At 39.2% G+C, this 15,511-nt stretch overlaps 1 protein-coding gene across 6 annotated transcripts in view; it reads right to left on the reverse strand.

Annotated features, from left to right (window-relative positions):
* Positions 1–15,511, reverse strand: part of DLC1 (DLC1 Rho GTPase activating protein) — a 285,258-nt gene that overhangs the window by 107,039 nt on the left and 162,708 nt on the right. The window lies entirely within an intron of this gene.

Raw genomic sequence — 15,511 nt, forward strand, 5'->3', positions numbered from 1 at the left:
CTTAATTAGAGATTTTTGTGCTTCAAAGTGTAAGTTTATCTGGCTGTTTCTGGACTGCTATCTCACTATCACAGTGTGCTCCACAAATGATAAATAATCTAATGTAGGAAAGTAGAAAACATTTCTAATCACAGCCATAAATGCAAAATAATATGAAACAACTGAATAACGTGCAAGAAGATGTACTTCCAGTTTCCGTAGTACATTGGTCCATATCAACCTGCTTTTTTAATGTAACTAAACTATCCTTACGTTATCAGAAAATCCAACCTTGTCCCTGCTGTCAACTGCTTTTTGAAATACTGCATATTAATGAGGACATTTAGTGAACACTGGTGCCATAGTTTAAAATTCAGATCAGAAATAAAGTGTTAAAGCTTCACTCTGTTTAGCCATATGTGAGGCACCTGCCTAGTGAAGTTTATGGAAGCATTAACCTATAGGGGTGTCCAAACACCTCCTTTTACCTAACTTGAGGTGCTGATACTGAACAGCTGACAGCGATAGGCTGTGAACTAAGACAAGTTTTCAGCATTAGCCATCTGCTGTGCTTTACCAAAGCAAAATAGTATCAAGTAGCATTGCTTCTTCCTCCATCACAGTGACCTGTCATGGAAATGGGCCATACCAAAGTATCTTTCTGTCAGCTGAGTAATACATTACAGCTTGAGGTGTCCTATCTGTGGGATTAGGGCAGGATGAATACAGTTTTATAGATCAAGATATGTGGTCTAAGTTAGTCCTTTCTTTCCAGTGGGGGTGGAAATGTAGCTATATACAAAGCTGCAATAATAGCAAATTGCATGCTCCACAAAGGGAAAGGGAAAAGGGAAAGGGAAAAAAGAGAAAGGAAGGGAAAAAGAAAAAAGAGCCCAAGCAGCCCAGCATTTCTCAAACAAATCCTTGTTGTTACTCCCTGTTATAATCAGTCTGTATGATCTTCTTTTGCAATTAGCAGCTTTCCTTCCTTGTCTTATGTTCTCTCCTGTTCAAGTCTATGCTGTCATTCTAAGGTGGCGAGTTCCTTGGGTTAAATGTATTCCTGTTTATACAACCCTTACACAAAATGGCACAATCTAAAAATATATATAATAGCAATAAAATCTTTGAGCTTGTCTGCAATAACTAGCACAAACAGTGATGGTGAATAAAGCCATTTTTCTGGCTTTAATAGAATTATTTAATAGAATAATTAAATTATAATTAATTATTTATATTTATTTATATATAATTAATTAATATATATATTTATATAATTATTTATAATTAATTATAAATAATTATAATTTAATAGAATTATTTAAACCTTTCTAAAACATGGTTCCATGAATTTAAAATACTGTAACAGTGGCTGGCTGGTGACTGTGTACATAGCAGTGACAAGACTGGGAGCACGGGGTGTGTTATGTGAGCCAGATTCATCTCACCCAGAGGGTGAGCAGGGATATAATTCAGACTGCAGACAGAGATCAACCTGAACAGAGAGATCAAAGAGCAACAAGAAACTTTAAACCAAAGAAAAAGTCCTAGTGCTTGGAGGATAAGATGGAAAAGGCTCATTCCCAAGATTTAGTGAGGTTTAGGGCACTCCTGTTAAGTCTGCTTCATTAGTACCGCTCTGTGTAATGCGTGTTTTATTAAACAATGTAAAGAGGCTGAGCTGTCCTCCTCCCTTCTTGTCCCTGCTGCTGCCACTGTGGCAGTCTCTGAAATGCAGCCTCTGCAGAAGGTTTGTTTGTCACGTGAAGACAAGCAGGATGTAACCCTGCCTGAACATTTGTGACTTCGCTGACAGAGAAAATGGGAGAAAATCAGATATCTTCATGAGAAGTGATGCCATTTGCATAAGGAAGTAGGATCCAAACTGAATCAAAGCTTTACAATATATGGACTCTCAGTAGGTTTTGAGATTTCACTAATTAAAGCACTGCTGAGCAGTTTGTGAATGGTAATTTTTCCTTGCTCCATATTTTAGTGCAAATATTTATTTGTATAGGTAGATTGTTGATTTGTTTTTGACACTGTCTCACTTCCTCAGACTCCTGATTTCAGATCCTGTTATCTGCCATGCTTTGTTTGTCCTGGAGCTGTCTGTGACATAACATCTTTGAGATGCTTCATTTATGTGTTTATTTTAATTCCAGTGTTTAGAGGAAAAAGAATGAAAGAATACGTTAGCTTCCCAACATTGAAAAATTCAGGCCAGCTTTTCTTAAGTGCTTGATTATGTTTTGGTACAGGAATTTGTAGAGAGAGTCTTTTTTCATCTTTCTGAAAGTCCATTTGGCATAGCCATTGACAAGTCTCTACGAAACTGTTTCACAGCAGTTCAGCAGCATTGGAGTTAGCTGCCAACAGACCATGAGATGTTTTTCTCACCTGGGGTACATGCAGCCTGGGAACTCTCTGCAAGCACAGCCCTGGGCTGCTGCCAGCCCTGTAGCAGGTGGTATGAATGAGAGAACCCTGGGTTTTTACCAACCCCACTGCTTCATCTCACAGCAGGGTGGAAGATGGTCCCTCATCATATGTAATCAGGCATGAGAGAGTTGTGCTGGGCTTGGTATATGCACAGCTTTGTGAAGCAGAGGCAGGAAGAGGGAGAGGGAGGCAAGGGGAGGAGAGGGCAGGTGTATCTGCCATATACTGTAGTTTTACTTGCATGCCTCCATTTGACAACTAAAATTCTGCTATTACATAGCTACTGAAAACTTTTCTTATGTACTGCTCTGGTGGATTGAAAACACTTTAAACAATTGTCCTCTTTGCTCTGAATAGAAGACTACACATTCTCGGGGTCTTTTCTACCTCAGATTCTTTTGTCAAGGTATTGGCTACAATTATATTATTATTATTATGTAATAAAGGAGAAAAAAAAACAAACATGATACCTTATGAAGAATTGCACACTATTTTGACTTTCTTCTGGGGTTTGTTATTTCAGCTGAAGTCTTGCAGTAACTGCTGATTGCAGGTTCTAATGCCTAATCTTTCAGAGATAAAGAATCTAGTGTTTCACTTCACCTTTTGTAAGCTTAATGTATCACAGACACAAGTTAAAGCTTTATGGGGAGTGTCAAAACTAATTATCCAGAAGATTAAAGCAGTCATCAACTGGAAGATATATTCTGTTATCCATAATAAAGTTTCTGTAAGTAATGAATGTACACGCAGTATACCTTAAACAAATACAAATGAAATCTAAAACTGAAACTAAGGTTATCATTAGATGCTAATGTTTCATATTTACTCCATGAAGTTAACAATGCTATTAAATGAGGTTTTAATGACACAGTCTGGTTTGCTATTCCAGGAATTGGATTTCTTCATATCTATCCTTAATTTACTTCACAGGCAATCAACTAAATTTGCTGCTGCATTCACTTTGTTGTTCCTGCTGACATCTGGTTTCAGACAAGGCATATCTGCCCTCTGGAACATCACTACGCTCCATGGAAAATCTTCCCTTAGGTTCAAGTTACTGCAGAGGGATTGAGGGCTGCCTCAAGGATAGTGAGCTTGGACTGGTTGTTTGGAGACCAGAACGGTGACAGGACACAGCAGTGCTTTGCCTAACCTCTGGGTCTTGAGACTAGCTACTGGCTGGCAAGTTCCCTTAATTTATCTTAGGAGGACATTTTGTTATTAGGTGCTCAGCTAATTGTGCACTCTAGAGGCTGAAGAGCAAGGTAAAAATATGTAACTTACGTTATGTTTGTAGGAATGACACCCTGACCTTTGTTTTGCTATGGCTCTGCACCTGACCTAATAATGTTTTACGGTCATTTCAAGTAAGTTTTTCCAAAGGTAAAAAGAGATATATGGTGGCTTTTGCACATTAACTGGTTTTGAAATGAGGATTATCTGCTCAGATCTTCTTCAATCTAAAAAATACTGTAGTCATTTGCTGCTAAAAAGATGTCTAGATGATGTGGTGGGTTACACAGGAGAGAATTAAAATTCTGTTTATGAGTGACATTATTTTCTATGAACTTAAACATTCAGTTTTCAGAGCTGCCATTGAACTACTGAACTGATAAAGTAATTAAAGAAAAAAAAAAAGAAATGCAAGTCTTGCCCTCAGTTTCAATGCAAAACAGTAATGTCTCTCTACTAATCAAAATTAAGCCTTGAAAAACAAACAAATAAACAAACCCTGAATATCTAAAATAGCATCAGCAAAACATACATGGAAAAACTACCTACGAATCTTTATGTACATTAGAAGCAAGGTAAGTACAAATGTCTTTCTAAATACTTCATAACGGAAGGGGTGAGGGAAACAATTAAAGAGATAGTGAAATAATGGAGAAAGTATTTCGTATTTATTAATAGATGATGTAGAAATTCCTAGGAAAAATACAGTAATTGGACAAATGGAATAAAACACTCCCCAAAGAAGACAAGGAAGCTAACAAAGAAGAAGACAAATATCACATCTCAGATTGATAGGTTAAAGTAATGTTTTTAAGGAATATTTATTACAAATAAAGTATTAAATTAATGATGAAAGGTGTATTCCTCAAGTACTTTTCTGGAAAAAGAAACGTGGTAGAAATGTAAGGTATTTCTTTTTTTTTTTTTTTTTTTTTTTTACTATTCCTGATGTTTTAATCATAATACTAAATTTTTTGTTCACCTAAATAATAGAAAGAACAACAATTTACATTCTCAGCATGTCCATAAAGAACAAGCAGATATACTCTATTTGGCACAAATGAATCTTTTCACAAACGCAGCATGTAGTTTTAGCCTTTCCAGTACCACAAAGATGTCAACACGTTTTGAAGGAATTCAGATAACAGCAACATAAATGATTAAGGAGCTGAAGAGTTTGATTTACAAGAAAAGATTAAAACATGTTCTTCTTAGCCAAGTGACAGCTAATAATGCAAAGGGAGAGTAATGATAACACCTTACAAGTATTTAAAGCGTAAGCACACCAAAAAAAGGGTGGAAGCGTTTTAAGGTGGTACAAAGGTTTCAAAATACTGAACTGACATTGAAGAGATTGTTGTTTGTGTGTTTTTCCTCCAAAACAGGACTAATTCACTTGTGGAGCTTACATAAGGACAAGATAAAATACATGAGTACAAAATCAAGGAATCGAGGCAAATGTGAAACTGAAGGATTCATATATCAGCTATGGCATAAGTCCTCAGCATAGCAGAAATTGAAACATGCAAGTTAGCAAGATCAAAATTGAAATAACAAGATCTAATATTTTACACAAGCAGAATGTAATACTATAGAAAGTATATATCAGTATTCATACTTCTTTAGAAAGAACCGACCCTGAAAGTAAGTTTTCTTTGCTCAATAAGTTGCACAACTGCTTAATGACCTTGTACCCCTTAAAACCCTAATATCCCCCCCTGTGGAAAAGGAGCTGGTACTCAGATGAAAAATTTGTCATATCAAATATGGTATTTGATACATCAAATATTGACACAGTATAACTGAAATAGGGTTAGATAGGGTACCTGCTGTACTAAGTCTTGGTACTCACATACCAATCAATGTCTTATGGTTAAACACGGGTATCATTGCCTCTACAAAACAAACCACAGAAAGAGAGACAGCAGACACCCACTGGATGCTTTTTCACAGTCTGCATCAGCTCAGCCCTGTTTGCTCATGTTGGCAGCTTTCTGAAGGCACTGCTATAGAATGAGTGTGTTTAGGTGACAGCTGAAGGAAAACCAGATTTTTTTCATAAGTCAGGGACACCACAACACTTTATGCATATGGAACCAAATTAAAGAGAAACTTTAAAGTTCTTCAGAAAGGATAAAAAAGGTGGCATTTTTACAAGGATGCTGATAAGTGTTTTTTAGTGAAATACTAGAAAAGATTACCTATACAAGTCAAAATAAAATACTTAATATCAATGAAGACTTCCACCATAGGTTATAGGAGAAAATGTTGTACTCTCATACAATAAGTACTCTTGCATGCTTCTTAAAAGATGATTGATCCTAGACTGTTTGATTGAAGTTTGGAGTTTATTGTGGAATACAGCTGTCAGCATACAGCTAACAAATCTGAACTTGGCTAACTGGTCATAAAAATCAGAAATGAAGTACAGGTACATTTTGAATGGTCAAAACTTAAGTCTATATTGTATGCGAAAATACATAATGAAGACCAAATGGGAAATTAAAAAACAGGCTTTAACATAAGCCCTTTGATATTAAAAAAGCTTCGAAAGTCTCTGTCTTTACAAAGTCTTGGCATCTCTGACTTTCAATTAATTGGATTAGATTCAATTACCTAATTAACCTCATTTCAGCCAGAATGACCTAGTTATTTTATGTTGAAAACTTAAAATAATAATAATAATAAAAAAAAATAGCAAAACGTCTCCTCTCCCCTGGAAGGTTTCAGTACTTGGATGGTAAAATTACTAAAGAATAAATTTTGGCAGATAGATTTATAATGATGTAGAATTTAAATAAACTTTAAAATACATGTTATTGACAGATATTGAAAATTAATTTAGATAAAATTACCTTAGCTAGATCCTGGATGTGCAAGATTAAAGATTTTGTATTAGTCTTCACCTGGGGAAAACACACCCTTTTCAAACCTTACCATGCCTTGCAGGTGAGAAGACTAATGAAGAAGTATTTTCATTCTACTTTCAAGTCAAGATCTTTATAGGCATCTATGCACAAGCTCTTGCTACACTGTCTTCAGTAAAGCACTACTGATCACCAACCAAAACATGGTGTATACATATAGTTTTCTTATCTAACTGTGAAATACTAAACATATACTTCACCCAAATCTCCTCTCTATATTGAATCCTCAGCATTCATGTTTGTGGTTTTTTTTTTTTTTTTTTTTTTTTTTTTGCTATGCCTCAGTGCAAAGTAAGGTCAAATATATCCCAACTGAAATCTTTGCTATTTTACCAAGAAAGTCTAGGTTATCTTTAGTTTTCGACATATCATGTCTTCTTAAAATCCTTCCCTACAAAGCCCTGCTAATTTGTCATGTTTAATTTCATGCTTGTTGCAAAGTTTCATATCATGGAGAAGGTTAGATGTTTCTGCATCATTTTATGGAAAAAAGTGACTTTTTCTCTTTGTGACTTTCACATTTTTGTGCATGGTGTGTAAAGGCAAGAACGGATGTGTGGAATGCAGTGAGAGTCACGCACACATTTCGAATTTTTGTATTTAGATTATCAGTGACAATCACCCTATGAAAGGAGCTCTCAGAAAAATAATGGGAGACCAGCTGTTAACTCCTAATATCTACCAAGCAAGGAAATTCAAAAAAGGCTAGGCAAGTATGAGGCTAAAGCTTGAAACAAAGAACTGAGCTTTGAATGGATTTAAATAGAAAGGCTGCTCTCAGACGAGTACGTGTAGGGGTCAGCTGGAATTGTGTATGCTCACAAAATCCATCGCGCTAACAGCAAGCACATGTTGACCTCAGGTCCATTCTGCTTGTCCTTGCCTGAGAACCAACATGCTGGACACCTCTCGGGCAAAAAACGATGGCTTATTCTGAAATTACTGTAAACATATGCTGCTTTTACAATTCCCAGCAGAGCTCTATCTTCACTGAGGTGACACGATCCTTATATTCCTGGCAGGAAATAAAAGATGGTAATGGTGGGGCCTCTGTTACGAACAGTGGCGCTTAGGAAGAAGACAAAGGACTAGAGCATGGTAATGTGTCAACAATCTATGCACAAAGACATATGTGACATATTTTTGGAACTGATAAGGGATCCACAGAAAATTCAGTCTACCCAGGAAAGTTTAGGGGACTAATGCAATGGAAATTGTACAGGTGGGACAGACCCAAATGGAGGCAGAATTGAAGCGAGTTATGTGCCTCGTACCAGGGACGTCCAGATGGGGATGGCTACGTAGAGGGTATCTCCTGAAGATGCTACCACAGCAAACAAAAAGGTGGAAAGGGAGATGTTTAATCTGTAAATAGATAGTCTGTAACAGTCTCAAATCTCTGAAGGGAGTCCATAGGTGCTCTTAAATACCAGAGACTGTCGTAGTAGTCTTGAATGGCTATGTGGCCACTTTAAGACCTAATTCTAGGTCCGTTAGAATTACACCTTCTTAGCATTTAAATAAATCTGCTATGCCAAATTCTCTATGCCTGTCTTCATGTTACGCTGTCTCTGTAAGGCATTTCCTAAGACACTAGCAGGACAAAGCTGCTACAGGAAATGTCCCGTTTCTTTCTTCAGAGCTTATTTGGCCGTGTCCACTTCACTGTTCTCTCATTTTGTTCCAGGGCAACTGTCTGTACAGCTTGCTGAAAGCCAGCTAAGACAGCAGAGGTTAAAAAATAGATAGGCTTGATGTGAATCATTTCAGTGATCTAGTTTACAGCAAATGCTGGGATTCCTGAACTTGGAAGGCAGCGAACTACGGCTTGGTGCAACAAGAGAGTGACTCACCTTCGACACAAAGTTCTCTCAGGCAATTCCAGCTTTCAATCTATCTGTGCAAAGGTGAATCACTGGCTGGCCCACAGAATACATGAAGAAGGATATATATTTTGCAAGCATAGCAGATTCATTCAGAATGAAAACCAGGAATTATTGCCTGTAAGCCAGGCTATAAATCACTTTTAAAAATTGACAGCATGCATTTGAGCACAAATCCATGTTGAGGTCCACAGCTAGATAATTTCTACAATTTTTAGGGGATTCACATCCCTCTCTCAACAATTCAGGTAGGCAGATTTCATACAGGTGGCTGAGCATACTACAGCTCACTGCTGTAATGCCAAGAAATGAAAAATGAAGTATAGACACAATAAGAATGTGGTGAAAGTACTCCATTCCCACTGAAGGCCTGCTTTGTTCTGCAATTGGGGAGCTTTTCCTTATGAAATATGAGATAGTTAATCATGTCCCCCTGGCTACATATTGAATGAGTACTTTAAAAGAACAATGAAAAAATATATTCGCATACAAGAGAGAAAGACAAGGGACACAATTATACTGAGCTAAGATATACAGTTCACAAGAAACAGTAGAATGTATTAGTTGGTATATATGTTAACAGAGGAATGTGCACATTGCTTGTGGGTCCTCGTAGGTGCTACTGAATAATCCTGCTTCATTCCAGGCTTTGATTCAGACTGTCACTTTGCTTTTTGGTCAGCTCTTGTGGTGTGGATAGTTTGTGACAAACAGCACCGGAAAATCTAGAGTTCCTTCCTATTCGTGAGGAAAAAGCTTCAAGAAGTGGAAATTTATCAAAGAGGAACAATGAAGGAAATTAATTATTGAATAGGTGTCAAGGAAGTTTTAGCAGAAGGTGATAGCGATGAACTTAGTTTCACAGTTTGTTGCGGACTGAGTCATCATTTTCTGCTGATTATGCTGTTGAATAGGAAAATGCTCTGGAAAATGAGCTGGAAAGACTCTCCTAGTGAGAGGACATGACATGACCTATGATAAGAGCCTAAGTTATCCGAGATCAAGATGACCAAACGCTGTGTACCAGTACAGTGAGGAAACACATGGGAAAAATAATTTTGTATTTGTTATTTTTGTGTTCGTTAAGTAATTATGCTAAAAGAAACATTATCAAAACAAACAAAAAACACTGTGCAAAACTACTCAGATTACAAAAAAAAAAAAAAAGTGCCGTAGAAGAATTAAATGGTGGATCAAAATGAAGCCATGAGCTGATGACCAGTGGTATGGGAAGCTAGTTGGGGTCCAGTCTGGACCTGGAAGCTTAAAGCTATACAGGTCTTCATTGGAAGAGCCCAGAAAATACATGCAGAAAATTTTGGGGGCAGGGCAATGAAAGTAGAAGGGCTTAGAGGGAAGTTGAAGGGCACAGTAGGGTAGAATCCATGTCAACCCTCATAAGTGCTGTTGAAACAGGGGATGGAGTCCCTACTTTTAATGAAACTAACGAAACTCATATGGTTATTAAATCTGGGAAGCTCCATAATATCCAGTAAAAGAAGAGTGCACGGGAAACTAAACTGAGTCTCATTAAAAATGAATCTGTGACCTATAAGGTTTGGCACATTTCTTCATTAGTTTATACTACTCTCAACAGGAAGCATTACTGTCTCAGCTACAGAGCAGCATATGGTCCCTAGGGCTAGATGTAGAAGCAATGTATTCACTTGGGTCTGCAAGTTAGCACTGTGTTTCTCTCCAGAGAGCCAGAGCTCGCAATTAAAGAAAGAATAAAATTTGCATTGCCTTTCCAAATCAGTTAACTATAATCAGGTATTACAGATGTGATGATAGTTTAATCATAACACTGTATCTATTTTATTTATTTTATTAACAACACTGCAGATCAGAATTACGAAAATTCTTACCTTAATCTACTTGGATGCTACTTAAGAGTAACCCTTAATTTAAATTTTGGCAGCTTAAATTTTTTTTTGGTGTGATAACTGCTCTTATGGAATGTGTTTTATCCCTTAGTTACAGATATGTAGCATCAGTTGGTACATTTTCTCCACATAAATGTAGGGATTTTGTTTGGCAATATGAATTACCCTTTTCTTGATTAGGGAACTTAGTCGTTCATTTAATAAAAGATGTAGGCCATTAGCACTTCATGAATTAAGCTACAGTCCACCTCAATTCCTACTATGATTCACAACTCCAATTTTTGCTCCAAAAAATAAAAATTACTCAGTAACAAAGACCGATATTTAATGATTTTTTTTTTTAAGCACAATGACCAGAACATTCTTGCTACAGGCTATGTAATTCCTTAAACCTCCTGAAAACGGAAATGCTTTAAAAATTGTAAGAGAGGAAAAAGAACATCCTGATTCTATGATAAAAGTGTACTCTGAAATTTGTGCTATTTAGAGCATGAACCAGAGTTGCTTAGAACACACCACGGTTTCCTTGTTTCTTTAAGGGCTGTTTTATTAATGGGTAAGTGTCTAATTGCTGCAGGCTCAGGAAAGTATCGGGTCTTTGAGTTCACTTGACTGAATCAATGAAATCTGCTGTTCCTTATCAGCCCAATCTGCTGTTCAAAGGTCCATCAGGAATAAAAGCAAATCCTGACTCCTGCTGTGTGAGGACACTGGTAGGGCAATTCTTGCTCAGTGCGGATAGGTTTGGGATGTTAAACAGGGCTGGTTTTCTCCCAGATTAACTTGGAGCCCAGTTCCTGAGGTTCTTTATTCTTTGTCGCACTGATGCGAGGTTTTCTTTAGCTTCATCAATTTGTAGTTAGGTTGCTTGTAGAGTGAGTGCTCACGGAGATAATAACTTGGTGTTCAGGCTATAATTATGGCTACAGTGACTTCCATTTACCACTACTAACAACTTGGCACACCACCCAAAATACGCTTGGTATTGGTACATGAGCAGCAAAGTGCTAGAAGCAGCTTGGCATAGCTCTGTCCACACCGAAGGCTTGTCCCAGGGGAGAGGGAGTGCTGGGACAGCATTGTCTGGTGCAAGGAGCTGCCCTCCAGCGGGCATGAGATGGGCTAGCCTATGTTTCCTGCCAGATCACAGTCTGCCACCCCCCTTCTCTACAGCCATGCCAGGGAGTACCTGACACTGGAATTGAAGGAAGCAGCTGAAAGTCATTTGTGTCCCACACCCCAGCTATGCATAATACAGCAGCTGGACAGCGAGTTTTCTGGCTGTTTTTCCTTTCTCCCTCCTGCATTAGTTACTGTTGGGTGATAGCTAGACTATTAAAAGGCAAAAGCGCAGAATCGCTGGACCCATTCATGTATAACCAAAATTATTAATTTCCAGAATCTCCTTATTAGTAAAAATACAAATTACAACCTGGAAGAGAATCTGTCAGAAAGAGGGGAAGTGGAGGGATAAGTTAGTGGTTAGAAAGCAGTGGCTTAAATCTCTATGCTAGAATACACACTGGGGCAATTTTTCCATGTATTACAAGATATATGGCCCTTCCCAAACCTTAGCTGAGAGACGCAAGGCTAAAGGTGTTTCCACTGAGAAAGTGACTTGCTCATAAATTCATGCTTGAATCCTTCAAGCAAGGACTAAACTTGGAGAAACCAGTGATAGACAAAGGATATCAAAATGAATTAATGTGATTGATCTTTTTGAAGAAAATCATGCCATGAGAGCAGCTCATTACAACTCCTACCACTGTTGGTATCAAACAGTCCCTGGTCCCAATGCGTTCAGGGGTCTTGTCTAGAAAAGTGCCAGATGTCCTGGGACAAAACTACAACAGCAAGCATGATAGAAGTAAACAAGCTGGATAACTGCATGCCAGGGCTTGAGCCCGCGTCCTGTCTAGTTTTCTTGTTCAGATGCTGCTGTACGACTAACTGCTGGATATATGGACTCCAAGTTTGACCATTACTTAACTTACATTCCTATATGACTCAGCCTAGCACTCTCCTCCCCCCCCCCCCCCCCCCCCCCAAGGGGTGGACACTCCCAATATTGGGAAGAACTTTGTCCATCCATCTCCTTGATTTCTAAATGGAGATGGAAAGAGCACTTGTAAGCAATTGCATAGTGCTATATAGAAAACAACTATAAAGGAATATTGGAGACAACCCTCTTCTCTTTGTCTTCACTGCTCTGTTTGTTTATGCTGTATTGGTTTGGCCAATACAGTTAAGATTTTAAGCAGTGCTGCTCCTGCATAGCACATGGCAGAGAGGGAGTTTTTGTGCTGGAGTTTCTCTCTCACCTAGTAGTGTTGTGCTTGCTGCTGCTGGAAGTTTACAATGACAACACATTTGTCAAAGATAACAGACAAGCAATTACAGTTCTCCATCGCACTTCAATCTATTAAAACTTTTGTCCATAATGCGGAACATTACAAGATAACTTATTTTGTCTTATTTTATGTTGCTTTATTTTTAAGCATTTATTTTGCTTTGTTTATGGAAAACAGGTAAGGAAGCTTAAATAACATCTCAGGAAATGAAGTGATCACTACGTCTTTAGTTGAACAAGAATGTACTTAAATAATACAGTTTGCTGCAAAGAAAATAAGACAGGTTTAAGCTTGAGTCATGAAAACTGGTGGACAAAGCACCAAGAAGCATGAAACCCCAACACAGATGTAGCAAAGACTTTCCAGATGTGGAACTCTTTCTATGGATCAGTAGAGTTAGCTCAACTTACTTAGGCTATAATGATTATACTAGGAGGAAAAAAAAAAAAAAAAAAGAAAGGCTCATTTCTTATCTCTCACTCTTTTAATTTAATTAAATGCAGTTTACTTTGCTGAAGATTTTATCTAGATTTGCTTTATGAGATGAGATGTCTGTTTCTTATTCCTCTTAGTTTGTCTAGTGTGGCATACATTGCCTCTCTGGAAACACCTTAGAAATGTACTGCAAAAGTTAATATATGCAGCAGCTTCTGAGATTAGAACTTTTTTTTTTTTGGCTAGTTTTTCCACCAGCTATACTTAGTCATTAAAAACAAAACAATGCTTAATATATACATTTTTACAGTTGTTAGTACAACTTTTGTTTATACTTGTGTTTTTATATTCATAGATCTTCATGCATTTTTTTCCCTTTGCTGTTTATTCTGCTGATGAATTGCCTCCACTTCCTGTATTCTGGCCACTGATTGATGTTTGCAAAGTCTGAGATACCTGTAACTACTGCTAAAAACTTCCCTAACATGTAGAGGACTTCTGCCGTATAAGTTACATAGTATTCTAGATTTGATGATAGATAGTTGATATTGTTTTCTGGAAGAAAATACATAGAATCATAGAATCATAGAATATCCTGAGTTGGAAGGGACCCTTAAGGATCATCAAGTCCAACTCTTGATACCGCACAGGTCTACCCAAAAGTTCAGACCATGTGACTAAGTGCACAGTCCAATCTCTTCTTAAATTCAGACAGGCTCGGTGCAGTGACCACTTCCCTGGGGAGCCTGTTCCAGTGTGCAACCACCCTCTCTGTGAAGAACCCCCTCCTGATGTCGAGCCTAAATTTCCCCTGCCTCAGCTTAACCCCGTTCCCGCGGGTCCTGTCACTGGTGTTAATGAGAAAAGGTCTCCTGCCTCTCGACACCCCCTTATGAGGAAGTTGTAGACTGTGATGAGGTCTCCCCTCAGCCTCCTCTTCTCCAGGCTGAACAGGCCCAGTGACCTCAGCCGTTCCTCGTACGTCTTCCCCTCCAGGCCTTTCACCATCTTCGTAGCCCTCCTCTGTACACTCTCCAACAGTTTCATGTCCTTTTTATACTGTGGTGCCCAGAACTGCACACAGTACTCGAGGTGAGGCCGCACCAGCGCAGAGTAGAGCGGGACAATCACCTCCCTTGACCTACTAGCGATGCCGTGCTTGATGCACCCCAGGACACGGTTGGCCCTCCTGGCCGCCAGGGCACGCTGCTGGCTCATATTCAACTTGCTGTCTACCACGACCCGCAGATCCCTCTCTTCTAGGCTGCTCTCCAGCGTCTCATCGCCCAGTCTGTATGTGCAGCCAGGGTTTCCCCGTCCCAGGTGCAGGACCCGGCACTTGCTCTTATTGAACTTCATGCGGTTGGTGATCGCCCAGCTCTCCAACCTATCCAGATCCCTCTGCAAGGCCTTTCCACCCTCATTCAAGTCCACAACTCCTCCAAGTTTGGTGTCATCAGCAAACTTGCTCAAAATACCTTCTATTCCTACATCCAGATCGTTTATAAAAATATTGAAAAGTACCGGCCCTAAAATGGAGCCTTGAGGGACCCCACTGGTGACCGCCCGCCAGCCTGACGCAGCCCCATTTACCATAACCCTTTGGGCCCTGCCCGTTAGCCAATTGCTCACCCATCGTATGATGTTTTTATTTAGCTGTATGGTAGACATTTTGTCCAGTAGGATCCTATGGGAAACCGTGTCAAAAGCCTTGCTGAAGTCCAAAAAAATCACATCAGCTGGTTTCCCTTGGTCCATCATACGGGTGATCTTATCATAAAAGGAAATCAGGTTAGTTAGGCAGGACCTGCCCTTCACAAACCCATGCTGGCTGGGACCAATGACTGCTTTGTCCCCCAGGTGCGCCTCAATAAGTTCGAGAACCATCTTCTCCATGATTTTACCAGGCACTGACGTGAGACTGACAGGCCTGTAATTGCTAGGGTCTTCTTTCTGACCCTTCTTGTAAATCGGCACAACATTTGCCAGCTTCCAGTCTACCGGGACCTCTCCAAATTCCCAGGATCGTTGAAAAATAATTGAGAGAGGTTCCGCGATGACGTCCGCCAGCCCTTTCAGCACCCGGGGATGAATCCCATCCGGACCCATGGACTTGTAGGGATCCAGGTGGAGTAGCAAATCCCGCACACGTTCAGGGTCGGTTGGGAGTTTGTCATCCCCACCGTCCCGGTCCTCCAGCTCAGGGCACCCTGGGTCCCGAAGCCCATCATCGGCATTGAAGACAGAGGCAAAGAAGGCGTTAAGCGTCTCAGCTTTGCCTATGTCATTGTCTGTGAGGAGACCTTCCCTATCAAGGAGCGGCCCTATGTATTCTTTAGTTCTCCTTTTTCCATTCACATATCTGAAAAAGC

Source organism: Anser cygnoides, chromosome 4, assembly GCF_040182565.1.
Source record: "Anser cygnoides isolate HZ-2024a breed goose chromosome 4, Taihu_goose_T2T_genome, whole genome shotgun sequence".
NCBI lineage: Eukaryota > Metazoa > Chordata > Aves > Anseriformes > Anatidae > Anser > Anser cygnoides.